At 40.7% G+C, this 23,641-nt stretch overlaps 1 protein-coding gene across 1 annotated transcript in view; it reads left to right on the top strand.

The window, feature by feature from the left end:
- The first annotated feature begins 5,021 nt into the window (after positions 1 to 5,021).
- The window catches only part of LOC108712637 (synaptopodin), an 82,624-nt gene continuing 64,004 nt past the window's right edge, over positions 5,022 to 23,641 (top strand). The window contains exon 1 of the mRNA XM_018254950.2: positions 5,022 to 5,124. The gene's annotated coding sequence lies outside the window, so the exon portion shown is untranslated. The remainder of the gene's footprint in view (positions 5,125 to 23,641) is intronic.

The raw sequence follows: 23,641 nt of genomic DNA, 5'->3' as shown, positions 1-23,641 counted from the left end.
GTCTACTGGTAGATCCCAATCTACCTTTTAGGCACCCCTGCCAACTGCCATAGAGGAAGGGGTTCCCAGATATCTACCTTGCCTAGAGCCCCATTCAGCCTGAGATTCCTCAGCAGAGGTACCATAGACTGTAAAACAAACATTTGCTGGTTAAGGTTTGTGATTCGGGGAGATTTAGTCGCCTGGCGACTAATCGCCTCTTCTTCTGGGCGACAATCTCCCCGAACTGCCTTTGCGTGTCTTCCCGTCCGCTATAATGAAAATTCGTCTGCACTAAAGCACACACGTTGCTTTGTTTTCTGAAGTCACCCTAAGTTGCCTCAGGCAACCGTAAGACATGCGAAGGCAGTTTGTGGAGATTGTCGCCCAGAAGAAGAGGCGATTAGTCGCCAGACGACTAAATCTCACAGAATCTGCCCGTTTGTCACAACCCTAAATACAGTACATGCTGACAACATTGCTTTCCAAGGAGTCAAGCTGGCAAGCAGTACGACGTCTCCTTATCTAATGCATAATAAGTTAATTGACTGGGGCTCTTTTTTGTGAACAACCAGTGTCAGACTGGCCCACCGGGATACCAGGAACACTCTGGGTGGGCCCAGGTGTCAGTGGAATGGAAAAATAGATTATAGTATGTAAAGAAAAGAGACTAGGAGAACAGAGGTTGAGTGAGCAGGGGAAGAATAATAGTACTGAGTGTGGGCCCCTGGTCTAAGGTTTTTGGGTTGGCCCCTGGTCTAAGGTTTTTGGATGGGCCCCTGGTGTCCCTGTCCGACACTGTGAATAAGAAATTCTAAATTACTTTTCTTTTTGATTCTATGGCTTTTTAAACGAATGGACCCATTGGAGATTTGGACAAGACATGATGTTCAACTGAAAGGCTACACCAAGCCTTTTCCAATCAGACAGCAATTGGTCCACATTGTTCCTACAGTGAATTGTGTATTTACCAAACCATAAAGACAAAAAGAGGCTGTATGTTTTCTGTGAATGAGCAGCCTTTGCTCCAGGTAGCATTGGGAACAGTGATTTTCCATCTGATAACATGTGGCCTGATGCCTAGCACTAATAGTGCAGGGGTTAGGCTGATAAGGGGTTCTCCCCTTTGACTCTTTGTCAGATCTCTGTGCATGTGCCTTCTGATAGTGCTGCCCTCTGACCTGCTATAATAACTCAGTGCCGAGTCCTTTGCTATCTTGGTGATTGCCCTGCTGCAGCAGCCAGGAACCAGTAAAAGTGCACTGGGTGTGAGCAGCGAGGAACATTCCTCCAATACTTTCTTTTCTAGTCTCCAGTCTGTAAGTAAACAAAGTTGGGGATAATTTGTGCTGTGTGTGACTGTCATACTGCTAAAATATTGCCTTTCAGATACAGAAGGGTGCATTGGGTCCAGAGGTGAGTGTGAAAACATTTAAAAGAAATATACTGTATACCCTATTAGTGCACACATTCACTTTATTCATTTGGCACTGGCACTGTTAGGGGCCCATTTACTTAGCTCGAGTGAAGGAATAGAGGAAAAAAACTTCGAATTTCGAATGTTTTTTTTTTGGCTACTTCAACCATCGAATGGGCTACTTCGACCTTCGACTACAACTTTGACTTCGAATCTAACGATTCGAACTAAAAATTGTTTGACTATTTGACCATTCGATAGTCGAAGTATTGTCTCTTTAAGAAAAAACTTCGACCCCCTAGTTCGGCACCTAAAAGCTACCGAAGTCAATGTTAGCCTATGGGTAAGGTCTCCATAGGCTTTGCAATGTTTTTTTGGTCGAACAAAAATCGTTCGATCGATGTATTAAAATCCTTCAAATCGAACGATTCAAAGGATTTAATCGTTCGATCGAACGAACAAATAGCTTTAAATCCTTCGACTTCGATATTCGAAGTCGAAGGATTTAACTTCGACAGTCGAATATCGAGGGTTAATTAACCCTCGATATTCGACCTTAAGTAAATGTGCCCCCAAGTGTTATTTTGTATTTATAAAACAATAGCATATTCTGCACCATCAAATGCATAAAACATCACATGCAAAAGCTAAAGGTAAAGTGGGCCCTACTCACTAGAACTTCCAGTCTAAAAGATATTCAGCACTATTACAGGGGTGTTGCGCCAATGAGGAAAGTTGAGAAACTTACCTGGAGCAGCAGTAGCCCACAAGTTACCAAGAGTGGCAAAAAGCTACCCATGGTAACTTAAAGAGCCAAAAATGTGGCTCTTCTAGCAATGCACCCCCCTCTATCAGCAGCGGCATCGACTTGGCTGCCTCAGTGCAGCAGAGGAACCAAAACGCCCCTGCACTGGTACCAGTCACTACCTCAGAAGAGTTTATAAGGTCCAAATTTTTTCGGCTTTTCTTTTGGCCTCCCTCTACCAGCTCTGACATGAAAAGTTTAAGATTGGAGTGAGGAGGTGGCATTGACTTGGCAGCTTCAGGACAGCAGAGGGACCTGAAACGCTCTTACCAGTCACTGCCCAAAAACCCTTTAGCTGAACTATGACATCAAAAGATGGAAATACAAGTCATTGGGATGAGGACAGCATCGATAAGCTGATGGGGTCCTCATCATGATGAGACTGACGTGATTTCTGACTAGATATTAATTGGGCAGGCCCATTGGCTAGTACCATATGTAGGTCAAAAAACTGCCAAATCAGTCTGGACGCTTGGTCAGCACCTTTTATCAGCCCATGTATTGTCACCTTAAAAATTGCATCAGAGGACCCTACTCACAAAAGCTTACAATCTAAGTGAGATCTGCAGTCAACATTTACGGGTCACTTGTTTAAAAGCATACATCTGAAGGGTTAGTAGAGCAGGGGTATACTTTGCCTACAGGGATTCAAACCCTAAAGGGGATCACAAGGCAGCAATCCTAACCGGTGCGCCATCATAGGTACCACACACACATTTTAACCATAAATGCTCAGTACATTCTGTGCCAAAACCCTCATCCCCCCATATATTTGTATTTACTGACGTGTATAGGAACTCCCACATTACCAGATAGAGCCAGTGGCCATCCTGAACAAAATCATAATGTTGTCTTTACCTGAAAAATCATTTGTAAATGACAGTCTCACAGACATGGCTGTGCCCTTGCACTCAGCACAGAAGATGATACAACATACCGGTATAACATATTTTTGGTTTTCACAGCTGGTCAGTATAATAGCTGCTTTACAGAATGTGAGTCTAAGCTAAATAAGTATGACTTTTTGTGCAGCAGTATTTCTATTAACTTTTCACAGAGTGAGATTTAAATCACTCCACGGAGAGCAGTAGCGATGTTGTACCCACTATGTACAATTTCTTATAGGAAATTGGCCACATCCCGACCATGTTATGCTGAAACCTGAAACCTGCAGGTACTCGGCTTGCAGAATGACGGTACACACAGGGGTGTCAGTATTTGGCCAAGCAACGCAATTGTGCGGGGGGGGGCAACATTTGGCAGATGTAACTATTTGCATTCATAGAAGAGGGTCTTGCTATCCAGGGAACACTGCAAGCTGAATATTAATGGGGATGTTAACCCTCCATAAAACTTTTCCACAGCAGGCGGCCCAAATTTCATTACAGTTCCAAAAGGATGCAGTTTGCTCTTATCTGGTACAGGGATATTACTGTGAAGTTTAGGCTTGCTGTTATTACACCGATATCAGATAATGTGCTGCTTTAGAGCAGGGGCACACGGGCAGATTCGGGGAGATTTAGTCGCCTGGCTACTAATCACCTCTTCTACAGGGCGACAATCTCCCTGTCTTTCGCCTGCTTCAATGAAAAAAAACGCCTGCGCCAATGCACTCGCGGCACATCGATTTACGAAGTCATCTGAGGTTTACTCGTGCATTGGCGCAGGCGTTTTTTTTCATTGAAGCAGACGGAAGCCATGGGGAAGCAGTTTGGGGAGATTCAGTCGCCCGTTGACTAATTGCCTCTTCTTTGGGGCGATTAGTTGCCGGGCGACTGAATCTCCCCGAATCTCCAGGTGTGCCCTTACCTTTAGACGTGTGGTGCTCCAGCCATGACTATATGAACAAAGATCAGGGAGTGTTGTGGGCACAGATCAGGCAGGAATCTGTGGTCCTCTGGTGCATGGGATCTGGGGAAAAAGTTTTATAAAAGCAGTGGAGCTGGATAACAGTTCCCAACATGCTATTACTCCCTGATAATATGTATGTATGCTGGGAGTTGTAGTCCAACAACAATGGAGACTTGCATGACTTTGCAACTGTGCTTTAAAGGGGACACCACTTCTGACTGCAGCCTTTCTTTATTTTCTTTTATATTTGGGGGGCTACAAACACAATATTTAATAGCTCTCATGATGCTGCAAATAACTCTCTAGTGGACTCCAGAGATCCTAATGAGTTATTGATAGCACTGGGTGCTACATTTAAAAAAATGCATAGGAATCAGTGAAAGGCATCTGTGTCAACAGTGAGCATTGCCATTATTGCTTAAAGACTGTTGTTCTATCTCAGTCTTTCATTAGATGCGCATCCCTGCACTTTGCGTTTCATACCCCCTTCTTTGTTTAAATTGTAAGCCTTATTGACCAGGGCCCTCTTTGCCTCCTGAATCATTCAGTATTTAGATGCTTAGTGTATACACCCGTCTGTAGTACATATAATATAGTTATAATATATCTACATATAATGTATCTACCCCTGAAGTGGTTAACCCTGTCAGTGCCAAAGCACGTGCAGCATACTGGAGAGGGGTGTGACATGTTACACACCCTCTGCTGGAACTAATTCCCTGCACAGTATCTTACTGCCTAAACTTTTCTTCTGTTTCATTACTGGTCTAAGCGTGATCTGGGTTTCTCCATCACAGTCTCCTGCACAATATTCCTAAAAATACACCAGCCTAATGCATTCAATATGTATGAAATATACCATATGCCGGGGGCTGCAGACAATAGGTGCTCTGTTTTATAAAAACTCCCCACTCCACACCCCCCTCCTCCTCACTGCTCCTTCCCTCTGCCTTCTTCCTGATCCTGGGACTGCTAAGTGACAGAAGGAGAGTGTAAGCCTGAAGGCAGTGTGTATGGGCTTGTCTGTAGCCAACCAGCTCTGAATAGGTGTGCGCTGTGCTGTACCCTGGAGGTAAGTGCCCTGCATTCACACCTTGCCTAGACCAGTATGAACAGCTTACTGTACTCATTTTATTTATAGGGGTGCATGATATATATATATATATATATATATATATATATGTAAGCAATGTTAAATGTTATTCAATATATTAGAATGGCAAATCAAGAGAAACAGCAAAAAGCAGAATACCTGCTATTCAGTCTTTATTGTGCATTCCACAAGAGCCTAGATAGGAGGCTGTGCAAGCCCTTAACTACACACATTCCAGATGAAATCTGGGGCAAAGCCAGTGATACAGAATTGAATGGACTGGCTGCAGCCCAAACACTGGTAGACGTCCGACTCGTCTTCGTCCGGCTGTTGTGAAGTACAGCTCCCAGCGGGGATTGTAGTTGGCAACAACTGGAGGAGCACAAGTTTTGATATCTCTGCTTTGAACTTTTTGAATGTTTTAGCTCTCCCGCACACCTATTTGGTGTATTCATTGTGTGTGTGCTGGGGGCAGTTTCTTTTATAAACTGACCAACTGCAGTGAGGTATTTCAATAACCTTAAAACCAGAAATCTATTGTCAGTGCCTGACCTGACACTACGGCTTACATTAATTGGGATTTGGTGCTTGTAACCCAACTGCATTATCATGACACCCGTGTGTACATGTGTGTGTCTGTGTGTGTCTGTGTGTGTGTCTGTGTGTGTGTCTGTCTGTATGTGTGTCTGTTTGTATTAGGAATGCACCGAATCCACTATTTTGGATTCGGCCGAACACCCGAATCCTTTGCGAAAGAAAGAACTGAATATGAATCCTAATTTGCATATGTAAATTAGGGGTGGGAAGGGAAAAACTTTTTTTACTTCCTTGTTTTGTAACAAAAAGTTACGCGATTTCCCTCTCCGCCCCTAATTTGCATTATTTTTGCATAATTCGGTTCGGCCAGAATCCTGCTGAAAAAGGCTGAATCCTGGCTGAATCCCGAACCGAATCCTGGATTCGGTGCATCCCTAGTTTGTATGTGTGTGTGTAATATACAGGTATGGGACCCGTTATCCAGAAAGATCCAAATTTTTAAAAATGATTTCTGTTTGCTCTGTAATAATAAAACAGTACCTTGTACTTGATCCAAACTAAGCTATAAATAATCCTTATTGGAAGCAGAACCTGCATGTTGTGTTTATTTAATGTTTACACATATATATATATATATATATATATATATATATATATATATATATATATATATAATGATTGTATATGCAGTGGAATGCTTCAACTGCTTTATTCACTTCGGAGCAGCAATTTAGGTGCAGGAAAGAACCTGCAACTTTTTCCCATGTGAATGGAATAAATGAGACTTTACTGTGATTTTTTTCACATTTTACACTATGCCATGAAAGGGGAAGTTCACCATTAAATGAATTGTAGTATGGTGTAAACAGGGATAGCCTGAAATAATTTGCAATTGGTCTTTCTTTTTTTGTATTGTGTGTGGTCTTATAATTATTGAGCATTTCATTCAGCAGCTCTTTTGTTTTGGGAATATCAGCAGGCATCTGTTTGCTAGGGTCCAATATGTCATAGCAACTAGGCAGTTTGGTGCTGGAATAAAAATTCAACAGTTAAATGTATTGATTACACAGCTGCAACTGTCGATGATGTTATTACCTTTGTGAAGTGCAACATATAGAATAATGACGCCATGTGTGCTGCATATTATCTTAAGTAGTCATAAAAGGGATTATATTTGCTGCCTAGCATTGAAGCGAAAGTCTGAGAACTTTACTTTTGCTCAGGATTCTTGTTTGCTATTCCTGTTCAATATATGGTATGTAAGTGCCTATAAATGGAATACCATGCACTTCTTCAAAAGCACAGAAACAAAGGCACGTTTACTAGCCTGTGTTGCAAGAGGACAGTTTGTTTGTTGACAGTTATATTACTCCATTGATGCCAGTCCTATACCTGAAAGCGGTGGAGTACCATCTGTACTATTGAAGATATATATATTTAAGACCCGCACTCCCCTTCTGTGTTAAATTAAATTGATTTTATTTCATGCATATCATAGCTCGTTAAGCCTTGAACTTCATAGACAGGTGTGTCCGATCATGAGAAAAGGTATTTAAGGTGGCCAATTGCAAGTTGTGCTTCTGTTTGACTCTATTCTGAAGAGTGACAGCATGGGATCCTCAAAGCAACTCTCAAAAGATCTGAAAACAAAGATTGTTCAGTATCATGGTTTAGAGCTGCAAAGGCTACAAAAGGCTGTCTCACAGGTTTAAACTGTCAGTTTCAACTGTAAGGAACATAATCAGGAAATGGAAACCCACAGGCACAGTTGCTGTAAAACCCAGGTCTGGCAGGCCAAGAAAAATACAGGAGCGGCATGTGTGGAGGATTGTGAAAATGGTTACAGACAACCCAAAGATCACCTCCAATGACCTGCAAGAACATCTTGCTGCAGATGGTGTATCTGTACATTTTTCTACAATTCAAAGCCCTTTCTGCACTCTCCATAAACAGAGTCACTTGCAAAAGCGCATTTAGACAAGCCACAGTCATTTTGGAAAGTCTGATATTTGTTCTTGACCCTTGCCTGACCCTGACTTTGCCATTCTGCTGCCTGTACTGACCACTGCCTGTTACTGACCATTCTTTGGATCCTGATGTTGTGCCACGTTACTGTTTGGTGTTGACCCCAGCCTGTGACTTTGAGTACGCTTCTGCACTCTGATTTGGTGCTGCATTGCCCGTATGGTATTGACTCGGTATTGACTCGGCCTGTTCCACGACTACTCTGCTTGCTCCCCATTCCCTTCGACACGTTTGATTCCCTAGCCTGCCCAGAACTCTTTCCTTGTTCCTCTAACATTAAGTCCTGGCGGCATCTGAGTAGCAGAGGGCTCCTCCTATAGTCAAAGCCAGCTCCTCTAGGAGTTCCTCACACAGCCAGGTCTCCTACATGCTGTGCCCTGCCAAGAGACACTCTCCAGCATACTAATTAACTTTAAATATTCTTTCCACAGTACAGTTTTCCTATGGATAGTGAGCTCCAATGACCGCACTGGAGTACCTGGCTACCAAAGTCTCTAAACAGAGAACTGATCCTCTGTTTGTCAACTTCATTCCTGGAGCATATCTTGATCCCTGGGGAGAAACTAAACGCTAGAGTGACCTTTTTCCAGCCTCTGTTGGTCACTCCACCAGAGTATTATAATACAAAATTAAGTTTGTGCTAACAAAATTCATTTTGTCACCATGGAATAAATGCTATGGTCAAAAATGCATTTTGTGTTACACAATACCCTCCATACAAATTACACTTCAACAAGAATCCCTACTTACATTTTGCACTAGTTATACTCCTGCATAGAAGTTTGACATCCTATCTAAACCCATTAATTACAGGACTGCAGGATTTGGAGCGAAAACAGAATTTATTAGAAGAGAGATTGAGAAATGTTAGCAGCAACACATAGGAAATTCTTATGGCAAATTCAATTTGTTTAATTTCATTTTTGCTATATTTAGTAACAGCAAATTGCAGAGTACTAAAGTTAAGCTCATAAACAATGAAACAAATATTAAGGAAAGAGAAATTTGGGGATGATAGTTTTGTATATGTGATATACACATGTAATGTTAGCAGCCGTACAGATCTCACATACCCTCTATTTAGGAATCATCCTTCAACTCATTCATAATCCTTGTCTTCCCCTTATGACTAATGGTCTACACTTGTACTGTACAATGCAGACTTTAACTCTCTGCCATTTTTATGGAGCATTTCCAGTAAGTAGATCATCAGGAGTTCAGATTGCAACAAACGTCAGCAACAGAAACAGAGGAAAACCATGTCTGTTAGTCATTATTTCAGTGTGAACTTCTCAAAATCCAAATTTTGTGCTAGATTTACACAATGCGCATGCCTTTTTTATGAAGCACCTTATGACCCTTGATCAGTCAAGCACAAAATACAGATTTGTGCCACCTAGAAAGATGTGCACAGGGACCCACTCAGAACAGAGGTGATGGTCAGCACTTTTTAAATGACATGTTGTCAGTTCATAAATTCCAGACTAAAAATATATTTTAAATACTGCTTTGTATTGTGTTGTTGTCAGATATGAGGCCAGATGTCATACATATAACCTAAAAGCTTTATTGAATTTGTAACATACCTTTTAACCAGTAATGCTTTAACTAATGCTTTTCAGATAAAGGTGAACAGATCTTGTAATCAGTCTTTTGAGATCTAGAATGAGGGCAAGGCAGGGATGAACTTCATGTTTAATTAGAGCATCCATTAAATAATAAATGCACTAAACTGTACTTTACGACTAATCTGTTTTCTAGAGTTTTCAACTATTTTAGGATAGTTTTTTTCCCTGTGTAGTCCTTTATTTGTGAGTTATTCAACCTATATTTTCTTACTGCAAACGCCTCATTTCCCTGTTCTAGAAAGCTGAACTTCACTAAGGAAGGCCCAAAATCTGAATGCAGTGATTGGGCCGGCTTATAATATTATATTCTTTTAAAGTGGACCTGTCACCTACACATAAAAAGCTGCATAATGAAAGTCCTTTGCAAATTAAATATGAAACCCAAAAACCCATACCTGTTATAAAGGTGTTTAAATATCTAAACTGTCAAGCAAATATTACGTGCCCCGCCTCTATGCCCGTGGCATAGAGGAGGGGCAATCAATTACTTTCACTTTCCATTCAGCACTTCCTACATGTCACTGCTCTCCTCACATTCCCCCCTTCACTCCTCAGGCTCTATAATTGTGTAGGGCACTGCACATGGACATTAGGTCCCCCATTCTGGTGCATACACAAGATTTTGGGGCCAGGGCTGATTCATGAGCTGAACTGGGGTGACTCCTGCAGGGTCAGGGATGGGGGCATCAATAATGCAGAGAACTGCACTCTCTACACTAGTTACACTAGTTATATTTCTAGTTTAAAAAAATGGAAATTTGGCTCTTAAAATTATCATGAGCTGCTTTTTACCACCTTGGTAACGTGTTCTAAGTTGTCGTCTGAGGCTTTTTCAGCTCGCCTCATGGAAGCAGTGCGCCTGCATCAGGTCTAATTACCTATAGAAACCAACCAATAGTCAGCAGTTACTACTTATTTTCTTAAACTCGAACATGTGAAAGTCTGGGCAACATGGTGGCACAGTGGTTAACACAGCTGCCTAGGAGCAATGGAAGTCAAAGTGTCACGGTCGGCACCCAACACCAGAACAAATGCCAAGCACCCTGGTCTCGGCTCGTACTTCACCAGTAGTATGACCGCCTTTGGCCTTGGCAGGAGCCCTCAGCTACTTGGATGCCACCAGGACTTAAACAAGAGGTGCAAGGCTAGGGGTTCTGGATAGGCAGAGGGGCACAACTGTTAAAGAGAGTCTTTTAGGCCGAAGGTCACGGTACAAGACGTTAGGCAATAGAGTAGTCAGATCAGGCCGGGTCGGGGCAGGCAGAGAATAAACATAGTCAGGCAGGCAACGGTCAAACCGGGAAGTCAATCAGAAGGGTTAAGCAGAATCGAAGTCAGTAATAAGGCAAGGGGTCAGGATACAGAATGTAGAATCGTCAAAAAGCCAGGTAGGGGTCAAAACAGGTAATCAGGAACAGGTTCAAACAGAATAGCAACAGCTAACAGCACCAGGAAACAAATCCTATAACGGGCAATGAGGGTAGTGTACTGTGGCTTTAAATACATTCGAATTTCGCACCAATGCGCGCTGATGTAATGACGCCAGAGTGAATGCACCTGTAAATTACACAGAGGCGCGCGCCCTAGTTATTCAGTGTGAAGAGGACGCGGCAGAGGAAACAGCTTGTGGTGGGCGTCCCTGCTGTCCCCCCCACTAGACCACCAGGGCAAGTACTTTTTATTACACAAAGTTTGATTCCAACCAAGGCCCTATCTGCAAGTGCACCACTTTCCACACTCATAAATATACAGTCAGATTAACTGGCTCCCGATAAAATAGAAAAGTTGGTGCATGAGATACGGAACCTAAATTAAAACTTCATTGGGGTTGGGTCTGATAGGAATGATGAAAAATCTTTGTAAACTAGAAAGTTTAGGTTACAAGACCTGGTGCACATTTTGCAACTTGCATTACCCCAAAAGACAATAAATATCCACATTTACAGAAATATGTAAAAAGTTTAAATCAAAGATAGAGAGAATGTCAAAAAAAATTTTTTCACCTTCCCCTGTAATAAATATTTTACCCTGGTAATATAGATTTAAATATATGACTTCTTTGTTTTCATACTTACTATGACACATAAATAGTAAGAATGAAATATAATTGATTTCTCAAGTACCTGTTTAGGATCCATTTATGATTGCACAAGTTTGAGCAATCATCAAGAAAACCCCAAAATTAATTTCCTTAATTCAGGCTGGTTTCAAGCTGAAAACCCTTGTCAATTTCTGTCATTTTTACAAACAGACTTTTTTTTACAAAGAAAAACTGTGATAGGTTAAGTAAAAAATACAGAAATTGCCAATTTGACTCGAAACCAGCATGAATAAATGAAATTTATGTCGGGTTTTCTTAATGATTGCTCAAGCAGAAAAGCTCAAGCAATCATAAACAAATCACTAAGTGTCAGTATTAGTCATAAAAGCTATAATCATTCCCATATAATTTGACAATTTTTATTTTACAAATCTGCAAATCAGCTATTCAAACGACAAACTTGGTCCTTAGTATCAGTCACAGTTTTTTTTGGTTTTTTTTTTTTTTTTTGCTTTTAATAAATAAATATGATAAAAGTTTATCTAAAAGCATAAATAATAAATTGCTTTTAATACAAACAGTAACAAAAAATAAGGAAACAAAATACATGAGAAAAAATACAAGAGAAAAAAACAGGTTTTTGGCTTTACACGCTGTTTTCAATAAAAGGCACAATGAAGAATAGAATTGCAGTAGTAATAACAGTAGAATATTGGTCTTAATGTGGGATGTCCTCCAGGTCTAAAGAGTCCAGCCAGCATTTCCAAACCTGGTCAAATTCACAGGGTATACCCCTTTGTATGTATACCAAGTGGCAAATTTACTAACCGGCAAAAATTCGCCAGCAACGGCTTTGCAGCCATCGCAACACTTCGCCAGGCATAAATTCGATAGGACATCGCTAATTTACTAAATTGCGAAGTTGCGTCCAGGACACCGAATGCTGGTGAATTTTTGCTAGCATTATGTCGGCAATCAAAGCAAAGATGCGCTACCGTTCAATTATGCCTAGCGCAACTTCGTTAGAGATCTTCGCTCAGGCTAATTTGCATATGGCGGGAAATGATAGTTGAATGGACGTATATGTTGCAGCAAATACATTACATTACACAAGTCCAGGGAACCTTAATAAAGAAAATAGAGTTGTTATAATGCCCTTCACATGAGCCCACTGTATAGTTTGTGTTCCATATGTTAGAAAATGTATGGGGACTTTTGCAGGCTATCACTCTGAAAAAAGACGCCAGCGTTTTTTGGGACTTAGAAACTTTTTCCACTAAAAGATTGAGGAAGATCTATGCACTCCAATGATTTTCTGGTCTGAGCTGGCGAAGGCAAGTCTGGCAAAAGAGGTAATGCTCAGTAAAATTCACATGTTAGTGAATTTGCGGAGTAAAATTCGATAGAGTGTGAATGAGCGCTAGCGCCTGTCTCTTTTGCTAGCGAAGTTACGCCTGCGCACGTTAGTGAATCGGCGAAGTGCCTAAAAACGGTAACGCTATTTTTAAGCCATTTAAGAGCAATACATTTACATGCTAAAAACAATGATTCTCATAATGATGTAAGTGTGTGATGAGATTTAGTAAGGTGTATTACCACCTCCAGCAAACATGTTTTAGGGGAAACTTGAACTGGGTTTGTGGTGGCCACAGTTTGCAAACCTTACACCAGATTTGGGCAACTAGGGGACAATTCCACATAGGATGTAAGAAATTCTACATATATTTGCTAAATAGTCCAGTATGTTTTCCACTGTATGTTTTCCATTTGTAAAGGCGACACCATCCATTGGGACCTGGCTACATGCTTCAGTTGGTAGTAATGGAGCCATGTATTTGGAGTTACACCAAAAATCATCCCTGATCTGATCAAAGGATTTGAACATCCCATCTACGAACTAATCATCAACAAATTGTACTCCTTGAGGTTACTAAAAGTCTGGATTCTTAAAGTGCAGTAGCTTGTTATTTCCCATAATAAGGGTGTTCAGGGATACTCCTTGGTACTGTATAAGTGCTAATGTGGCTTCCCTTGAAAGGGGGTCTCAATAATTGGAAGAGGGCATATCTGGTGTTTCTAAGAATACCTGAGGAGGTATGGACTCATGGTCCCAGCAAGTACTAAGTATATTAAAAGATGCATTCATTTTATCACATCCATGCTAGTAAGTGTTGCAGCTGAGATGCCAGATAGTAGGATCTCCAGTCTGGGAGAGCCACTCGACCTTGGAGACTGGCAAGTTGCAGTGCTGGGTATGACAGTCTGCCGCGTTTCCCTGCCAATATAAATGTTTTGGTATCGGAGTCCATTTGTGAAAACACTTTCTTGGGTGTTTAGACTGGGGAGTAGTGATGGGCGAATTTATTCGCCAGGCATGAATTTGCTGAGAATTTCCGCATTTCGCCACCTGAATATTGTTTCACAAAACTGCTGCAAACTTTAGCTGCGAGAAAAAAGTTGCACGTGAAAAAAATTGATGCACACATAAAAATTGTCGCGCATCAAAATTGTTTTGAGGCCCACTGACGGTAATGCATTTGGACAAAAAAGTTGCACATGTAAAAATTGGTGTGTGTCAAAATAATTTTGATGCTCATTGACTTTTTTCGTCTTTTACGAATTTTAGCAGAGTTTCACAAATTTTCATTTTACATATAGCCACTCTACCCAGTGGTGTTAAGGGAAGTGCTTTCCATGTTATCATATGATTAGAGATTTTCATTAGGAGAAGGTGCAGGATGTTCCTCAGATATTGCCTGTTGTTTTTAGAAAAGGAAATGCCCAAATATTGAAACTCACTGTAGATCAGTCACAGTTTTTACTTGTTCTTAAAGTTAGTGTTGGTCTGGGACTCCTGTGTCCCGGCAGAGTACCTGACATTGAGGACCCACTCTCACAACAGTTAGATGTAGACATTTCTAAATGTGTTATGTAGACCTAAGGAAGAAATAAGAAAAGGCTGATGGGAATTATCCCTGGGTGGGACTTGCTAGGGCTTGGGCCCACCTGGAGAACATCTGGTAGTCTGCTAGCGCAGTCCAACCCTAGAAAAGAAAGCTATGGATCTGGCAGTACTTCAATGGGTTTTGGTAGTTTTGGATGGGTCTGTAGGTTTCTGGAGACTTTGGAGACCCTTCAATACAAGGTGCAGACTATGCTACATCTGGAAAGTATTGAAAGGATCTAGAATTACATCTACTTCCTATTTTGTTGTTGCTGTAGTCACGTTGCAGCTGGACAGTGGAATTAACTTTTTCTTTACAGCTGTAGAATGAGATTTAGTTGAGCTGGCAACAACACTGCTGACCAGATTTTAGTTTAAATATCAGACCTGAGAGTGATACAACAAAAATGTTCAAAAAACAAAACAAAAAAAAAAAACCCAACCAAACATGATACTCTGTAAATCATTATAAAAGTTGATTTTAAGGTGATACTGAGTTTTATATAATTCTTTATTCTGAAACATAATTTGTCAAACCACCTAAAAACATAATGTTATGTGTAATGTGAAGAGTGAATGATTTTTCAGACTTAAAACACATTTTCCATTCAAGTAACCTGCCCATTTTACATTGCTTTGCAAAAGCAGATGCACTAGCATTCAAGATGACATAACAACATGTCTCTAAACAAAGTTCTTATGTCTCAGGTAACTTGGACCAATATACATTTGCTACATGTTTATCCGCAGTAATAGACAAGCTTAGCCCTAATTTCTTTTTATGATTGCACTGAGGTTGAAACATCTCATGAAGTACATGATAGTAATTATTTATGAGCTAATTATGGCCAAAGGCATATACTTTGGGATCCCAATCAAGTAAATATAAACTGCGGCTCACTGGCCATTGCAACAAGATAAGTTTGGGCTACTTCCAATTAGAATATATCAGAAACATTTACATACAGCTTGCAAACACTTTCCAGGAACCCAAAGACACTGAAGTATCATCTAGGTCTTTTTGATTACAGTCTGATGGTTCTCAGGGCCAATTTGAAATATTATTCTCAGGGCCAATTTGAAATATTATTTGTGTGGTCAAAATGTATTTTATCTATCACACTGCAACCATATATGCTTCTTGTCATTTTTATATTGAACTTTTTCAGACAGGAATCATCAAGTAACTTTAAATCATCTGGAAACCATTGCATCAATAATATAGCAAACCAATAACCAATAACCTCACATCATTCACCTTCTTTAGAAGCCACGCAAAGCACATCAACATTAGATATTGAATACAAAGTCAAACTGAGGAAACATCTTACCATCTGCCTCAGATCTGCAGCCCATTCAATTTCTCAAGTTCATGCTACATAGGCACTTGATGAGTAAGTTACTCCTTGTCTAAAGGGACCCAAAGGCAACATGGTTGCTATTCACTTCTATGGATTCCTGTTATCAACAATTGTGATCAATAAAAACCATTACAATACTGGTGCATGCCTTTCTCTTTATACTCCTCGTACCCTACAGGCTTCAATTAAAGCTATAGCTTTCCTTGTGAGGCAGTTACAGAAAATGAAACATAATTTAGTGATTTACTTTATTGCTGGCGGAAAAGCCATTTTGGGAGATTTGTTGCCCATGGTAGTGCAAATTTAACCAGGTGCCATTACCCTAATGGCTGAGGCTTGAGTTTAACAGATTTTCCCTAGCTGGTGTTAGTATATTGACAAAAGAGTTATTAATAATAAATCATTTGTCCTTTCTGACCCAATACTTTATTTACTTTGGACACTCTCTCACTCTCTGGGCAATATACACATTTAGTAAAATGCAGTAGCTTTATTTGTATTTGTTGGACAATGAATAAACACAGAAAATACTAAATGTATTAAGCATAGATCAGACATTCAAACATTTAAGTGCATCCTTTGTTTTCAGCCTAACCAACACTGATACATTCTAACCTTGCCTCATGGCATGAGCAGCCCTGATTTTTCCCAAACTGTGGGGCTGTATTCCTGGGTGAGGGGCTTGAAGCTGTGGCAGGTGGTGCCCTGATCCACCCAAAACCCCACCTAATTCAGGCAGTGCAATTCCCAGTACCGTCATGGACAATTTAGGTAGATTACTATTTAAGGTACTGTGTGCAGGCTCTGCTAATACAATGTTGTTTTACCATTCATCAATGACTGTCAGAGTTAGATTGCCTAATCTGCTTCCCACACGTATTGTTTCCCGTCCACCATGTTATTCTTCGATACGCTGTTGCTATTTCATCACATGACTTTGGAACATGTATAATCTAATTAAGCATTTACTTTAAGAAATATTGTTATGCGTTCTGTTTCATAGTAATTATTATTTCCTAGTTCTGTTCTGAGGAATTGAGCCTTGCTTGTTTTGCATGACTATCACAATATTTGTTTTCATTTGTTTAATTGTTAGTTACTTGTTAGTTTTTCTTATGGAACTGACATAGACTGCAAAAAAATGTTTTTTGCCAGTGTTAAGTTTTATATTAAGGACAGTGTCAGACACTAGGATGCCAGGGACCCACAGTATTTCCTGAGACCATAGGCCCACTCTCCAAACTATGTTTACTCCTCTCCTCAATCTGTTTATTCTCTTTATGTTACATTCTATAATCTATCCTTCCATCTATTTATCCTCTTTCTCTCAATACAGATATAGGGAATAACAATGTCATAGGCCACGTGATAGAAGACACCTTGGCCCAACAAATTAAGGATTTAAATTGATATAATGGTTATAATAAAAGATCAGAATCAAGGGAAGAAGCATAGATCTGGGGAGGCATTCAGAGAGAATTAGTCAGTAGCTGGGTCAGTAGTGGGAACAGTAGATAAGGGTACCCATAAACTCTTCAGACTCTCAGAGCCCTTTCAGCAGACATAGAAACAATGGGGATCAGGCTATAGGACTCCATTTAGGGTAGGATATCATCAGTAGGCACAGGGCAATATATCCTGGAGAGAATTATGTGCAACAATTCTTACTTTTTCCTGCCTTAGGCAAATCACAGGGTCCATGGCCAGCTACGTAAATGTTTCTTGTGAGATTTTCCAGTCTCTTTGCTGCTCATCTGTTTGATGAGATTGTAAGCTTTGTGGTCTCAAAACAGCTGAATGAAATGTTTGTGTGTAACTAGAAGTGCTGCATAAGAAGAATTTCTATGTACATGCATTTGTTCCAAGACTGTGGGAACAGGCTGGTAAGATTAAGATGCTGATTCACTGAAGAACACTTTGACCTATTAATCTAACAATTATATAATCAGTATCTAACCGTTTACTGCATAATTGTGCCTAATAAAGCTCTAGCGTCAGCTGGCAAAATAGTCCCTTGGCTCTATTCAAAGTTTCCTCATTAGAAAGTAAAGACTTTGCTTAGCTGTGCACTTTTGGAAGTGAGGGAAAAAAACTGGTGTAGCTGGTTAATATGATATGGTTATATATGGTTTATTGCTTTATACGGGTAATTTTCTACAACTGTCTCTTGGAAATGTAACTGTTCCTGGTTGTTTTGGCTTAATGGAGAACTATACCCCCCTTTAGACAAAAGTCCACACTCCCCCCCCTCTGCTGGCCTCCCTCCCTCCCTACCCCTGAATTGTGTCCCCTATACAAATACTGACTGCATAAATACTGATTGCACACGCCGAGTCAGCGCAGTGGAGCTCACGGCCATCATCTTCGGCGCTTCAGTATTTTTCATAATGTGAGCGCCATATTGGCGCATGCGCAGTTAAAACAATCTTCCGATTCATAAAAACTGTGCATGCACTGAAAGTAACGGAAATTGCTGAAGGAATGGAAGAAGACCCCAAGAAGACTGAAGATGACACCAGTGAGCTCCGCTGCGCTGACTCGGCGTGTGCAATCAGTATTTATAGAGGGGACACAATTCAGGGGTAAGAATGTGCAAGGGGAGGCAGGGAGGGGGCTAGTGGAGGGGGGCAGTGGGGACTTTTGCCTAAAGGGGGGGTTTAGTTCTCCTTTAAGTTCTCCTTCAGCAACCAAACAACAGTTTGAATACAGATAATATTGATGCCTCAATCTGTGTTTGTGTCGCCAGACTCGGTCACCCTCTAACAACCAGAAAGAATTTTCAGTTCTGAGCTTGAAAGAAACAGATATGAGATGTTGCTTAGAACGGTCTATAAGGGTAATGGCACATAACGATATTTGCGCTACAGTGGATGACAAATCTTCTCAAAATGCTTTTCTATGTGCAAATGGGGAAAACATATGCAGTGCTTCGTTCTCCAAAGTCGCATTCCATTACCCATATTCTGTCATGTCCCTTTGTGTAAAGGTGAACTTTCCCATTTAGCCAGGAGGACAAGTTCTTCTGTCACACCTTTTCTAAATAGCCTGCTATTTTGCTTGCCTTGCTGGGATAGCCCTAAAATTCTCCATTGTGGTAGCAGCTGTTCTCTGTATTTATGGTCACTGAAGGCACTTCTCTATTGAAATCTTTTAATCATGATAAAGTCATAAAGGGCATTCATTTCCCAAAGCTGCTGTATCTATCACACTAATTTCACGGATAAAGGATAAAAGTAGAAAATCTTGCCAACCACCATTATACAGCTTGTTCCTTACAAAGCATTACAAAGGTTGCAGTATCCAATCAGCTGGAAATTACTTTACTGCTAAAGTGTTGCAAGCAGATATTATCTAATAAGATCATGCTCCCAAGCTGCCAGCAGGGCTGTGTTTGCTCTATTATTACACATCCATAAATAATGAACAGGACAGGAAATTCTATGAGAAACAGCAGGCAGTCTAGAAAACTCTTTGTCCAACTATATGCATTTGTGCTGCTTATGTGTTGTATGTATTTGTGTTTAACTTTTTCATCTTCAAGATAGCTACAGCTCAGGCTGATCCAATCATTTGGCATTCAGGCCAAACAGACAAGGACCACACCAATGTGCAGATGTGGTCTTCGATCCTACAGGAGAATCCATGGCTGATGGATATCTACCCAGGCCTCTTGGCTGGTACAATACACATGACAATAAACTTGCCAGCCCATATGGCTTCTGGACAGAGCATAGCAACTGCCTTGCCTCAGATGGTCATAATGTCTAAGCTTAGGTTACATTAACCCAGGTATTCGGATATTTAAAGTTTGAGTATTTATTCAAATCCACTGTCTCTGTATTTAATGAGGTTCAAGAAAATATAATGAATACATGTTTTCCCATTTGTCTTTGACAGTTTTCTAAATGTTTCATGGAATGCTCTGCTGAATGCCACAGCAACATTTCTTTGAATACTTGAAATTTTTTTGTACCTGGCCACAAACCACCAAAATTCATTGAAATTCAAAACCTGCGGAATCTCTCTGCTTCATCTCTAGTTGCTATGAGGACTCTAGTTTATCAGAACCCACAAAAATACGGAAGGTTTCAACAGAAAATATAAATCACAGTTTTTGTGATGTAATTAAGCATTAGCCTGTCCTATGTGATCTAGTCTATGATGCCCTTCTAACTAAAATTACTGATGCTTTAGTAACACAGAGATTTTGCAATTTTTTATTTACGGTAACACAAAAGCACCAATTTTCTGATTTCCAAAGTTGGTTTCATAAAAAAAAGACTAATCCAGCTATCCATAATGAATATACCTTTAAATATGGGGCCCCCTCATTGCCATCTTACATTTAAGCCTATGATTAAGTGTCCTAGTGTAAATAAAATATTTATATAAATAAAATATCTATTTTTTATCTACAAACGTTGGTCTGATCTAAACATGAATTACCAGTGTGCCTTGCACCTACATTTACTTTTATCTTACATTTATAACCTGATGAGGAAGGACATTTTTACCACTTTGCACTATGTGGTACTCACCCTCGCCCCCAGCACTCTAAGCTACCATTACAGAAATTGCCCATCTGTTGGCTGCCGTTAAAATATTATTCCAGTGCCTGGAGCAAGCCAAACCACAATAGGACTCAAGTCAATTACAAAAAATGGTGCATCCGGCACCTGGCACTCAATGCTTGCTAAATGACAGTACATTGTTACTTTGTGCCATGGTCAAGGTAGCAGAAATTCATTCGAGGAGGATGGGTTGGCATAATGGAGCTCGGCAGAACTACACAGAAAAGTGCAAGGAGTGTGTTTGGGTGCAAGTGCCTTTTATAAATGATGTAGATAGGTGCACACCTTTGTATCCATTTTAGCATGCCACACTTTTAGTAGGCTGAGACTTCTAAACTTTACAGAATTATTATTTCCAGCATTGGACCAGGCCACAACCCCTTTCTGCCTGTGGGCCTTCTGCCTCTGGGCCTACCACTCCAGCCGCAGCCGCTTTACTTTAGGGGCAGCTGATTGGATGAGCAGGTCTGGCCTCTGGGCGAGTGCCCATTAGTGCGGGGCCCACCTGTTTTTTTTCCCGGCCCAGTCTGACCCTGCTTATTTTATCTTGTTGCAGCCTTTAATGGGGCCAGAAAGGAGTTATGGGTGCAGGGGCCAGAACTGGGAGCAGATCTGGGCAGGGTTTTTTCCAGGGGTCCTGCTGGCCCAGTCTGACCTTAAAGGAGAACTAAACCCTTAAAATGAATGTGGCTAAAAATGCCATATTTTATGTGCTGAACTAATTGCGCCAACCTAAAGTTTTCAGCTTCTCAATAGCAGCAATGATCCAGGAATTCAAACTTGTCACCATCTTGGAAAGTGTCTGCGACACTCACATGCTCAGTGGGCTCTGAACAGCTGCTGAGAAGCTAAACTTAGGGCTAGTCACAATTTAACAGAAAATGAGGTTGGTCTGTAATATAAGCTGCTGCTACAGGGCTGATTATTAAATTCTGATGCTAATTGTACTGGTTTCTGTGCTGCCATATAGTAATTATCTGTATTAATTACTAATCGCCCTTATATTGTGAAATTTTTATTCTAAGGGGCAGATTCACTAAGGGTCGAATTTCGAAGTTAAAAATACTTCGAAATTCGACCCTCGAATTGAAATCCTTCGACTTCGAATATCGAAGTCGAAGGATTTAGCGCTAAACGTTCGTTCGTTCGATCGAAGGATTTTTCGTTCGATCGAACGATTAAATCCTTCGAATCGAACGATTCGAAGGATTTTAATCCAACGATCGAAGGAAAATCCTTCGATCAAAAAAAGTTTAGCAAGCCTATGGGGACCTTCCCCATAGGCTAACATTGACTTCGGTAGGTTTTATCTGCCGAAGTAGGGGGTCGAAGTTTTTTTTAAAGGGAAAGTACTTCGACTATCGAATGGTCGAATAGTCGAACGATTTTTCGTTCGATTCGTTCGATTTCGTTCGTATTCGAACGAATTTAACCAATTCGATGGTCGAAGTACCCAAAAAATACTTCGAAATTCGAATTTTTTTCATTCGAATCCTTCACTCGAGCTTAGTGAATCGGCCCCTAAGTGTACTGTATATTGTGAGTGGGTCTCTAAGCTCAGAAACTGATAGCAGCACAGAGCATGTGCAGTGAATCAACAGAAAAGAAGATGGAGAGCTACTGGGGCATCTTTGGAGACATAGATCTTTACTGCTAAAAGGCTGTGGTTGCCTTGGGCTGGTACCAGGTCCGGACTGAGAATTAAAATAGGCCCTGCCATTTCAGGTACACAGAGGCCCAATCAGCCCACATAGAGGCCCAAACAGCCCCCCACCAGTCCACTAAATACTGACTTTCTATGGGACCTTATAGCAGCCCCTCTGGCATTTGCCAGAACCCACAGATTGCCAGTCCGGGCCTGGCTGGTACAGAAGCCCAAAACATAATGTACAACATTTCTAGCCTACTTTTTTGTTTAAGCTTTAGTTCTCCTTTTATTATTCCCTGTATCTAGTTTAAGTACTTTTGATACCACTTGGGAAAGTTAGGAATTATTAGTACACCACTAAGGCATGAAGCCAACTCAATAAGAAGATGATTCATGCAGTTCTAGATACTTTGGGTGTAGAATGACTTTATTTCTATAAGGAATTTTTAAATTCCCATGGTATGAGAGGGTTAAAAAAATAGAATAATTTCCATTGTGGCAGAGGAAACTGATGAAATATTTGTGGAGGTGGTCTGCTAAATGTATGTTTCTTTTCCTGGAAGAATAACTTGCAGTGTAACGGCATAATAAATTAGTATGGCCACCCATTTCTGGAGTAAACGGATTTGTGCATTTGAACTCCTCAAATTCACTTAGATGTTTGTTCTGTTAGATAGATGGACACAAGCAGGGCCATTTGAAATTAGTTAAATGTTTTATTTACTTGCATTATCTATTATATAATACACAAAAGCCATGAATATTCTGTAAAGCAATTCTTATAATGGTGCTTCTTGATGATATCAGCTACAGTCAGTGCTTAGTGATCACATGTGTAATATCTGGGCAGTAGTTTTAACATCCCTAGCCTGGGGCAGCTCTACAGTTTGGGAAGCACTGTGTTAGGCTAATTTCACACAAGAGATAATAATGCACTCCCCTCCATTCTGCATTGTTTCTAAACTGACAAAATGGGCGTTGGGCTGTGTTGCAGACACACAGAGCAGATATCAGCACAAAAATATGTGACATACGCCTTGGACCAATTATGACATCTGGCCCCTCTCATGAGACCACGTGGGAGGTCATTAGCTGACCTGAAAATGTCAGGGAGCACTTCCTGCTTCCCTTGTGGTATACTTATTTACCCCAATGCCAAAAGCAAATCTATTTAAGTTTCACTGCAGTGTCGGACTGGGACACAAGGGGCCCACCCAAAAACCTTAGACCAGGGGACCACCATAAAACCTTAGACCAGGGGCCCACTCTCAGTACTAATATTCTTCCTCTCCTCAATCAACCTCTATTCTCCTACTTTGTTTTCTTTACATACTATGATCTATTATTCCATCTATTTAGCCTCTTTGTTCTCATATAATAGGGAATGACCATGAAATAGGCCAAAAGTTTAGCAGCATGAGGGCCCACTGACACTTTGGCCCACCGGGAGTTTTCCTGGTATCCCGGTGGGCCAGTCCAACACTGTTTCACTGTCTGGCCACACAATACAACATACAACCATTTGCCTTGCTCTCCTTCAAACTTCATTACAAACTGTATTTTGCATAGTGGTTATATTTGTGGCACTGCAGTGCTTGGGTTCTATGTTCAATTCCAGATGGGACACTATCCCCAGGGGCTGAATTACCCACTAGGTGCCAGCCTAGAGTTAAGTGCCCAGATTATTGCATTTGCATCACGCTCTGACAGTGATGGGCTGATGTGTAGTTTTTTTTTATGG

Source organism: Xenopus laevis, chromosome 3S (genome assembly GCF_017654675.1).
Source record: "Xenopus laevis strain J_2021 chromosome 3S, Xenopus_laevis_v10.1, whole genome shotgun sequence".
In the NCBI taxonomy this organism is placed as follows: domain Eukaryota; kingdom Metazoa; phylum Chordata; class Amphibia; order Anura; family Pipidae; genus Xenopus; species Xenopus laevis.
This window is presented reverse-complemented; position numbering and strand designations above follow the sequence as displayed.